This window comes from Nannochloropsis gaditana (assembly GCF_000240725.1).
Source record: "Nannochloropsis gaditana CCMP526 unplaced genomic scaffold scaffold671, whole genome shotgun sequence".
Classification (NCBI taxonomy): domain Eukaryota; class Eustigmatophyceae; order Eustigmatales; family Monodopsidaceae; genus Microchloropsis; species Microchloropsis gaditana.
The window spans coordinates 6,210-6,581 of NW_005803282.1; positions in this window are offsets into that span (position 1 = coordinate 6,210).

The following is a 372-nucleotide window of genomic DNA, read 5'->3' on the forward strand; positions in this document are numbered from 1 at the left end:
GGGAAAGGAGGGACGTAAGCAAGGGGAGGAGGGGAAAGGGAAGAAGGGAGGAAGGAAGGGGAAGTGAGTTCAAAAGTTTCGAAAAGACGTCGAAGTCAATGCAACAGAGGCAAGCTATGGTTGACGGGACGAATATTGTTCTTTCCTAGGGCTGCCCGTTAGGATCGCCCTCCTCTTCCTCCTTCTCTTCCTCCTCTGGCGGCTATCTCTCCGAACCCGTTCTTTGTCTTCTCCTTTCTCCCTTCTTTTTGATTTCGCTTTTTTTTGGCCGCCTGTTTTGTCTCTTTTTCCTTTTCTTTTCTCTTCTTCTTGCTGCTGCCTTTCCCTCCCCCTTCCGGCCCTCCTCCTCCTTCCTCTCTCTCCCTCCCTCCC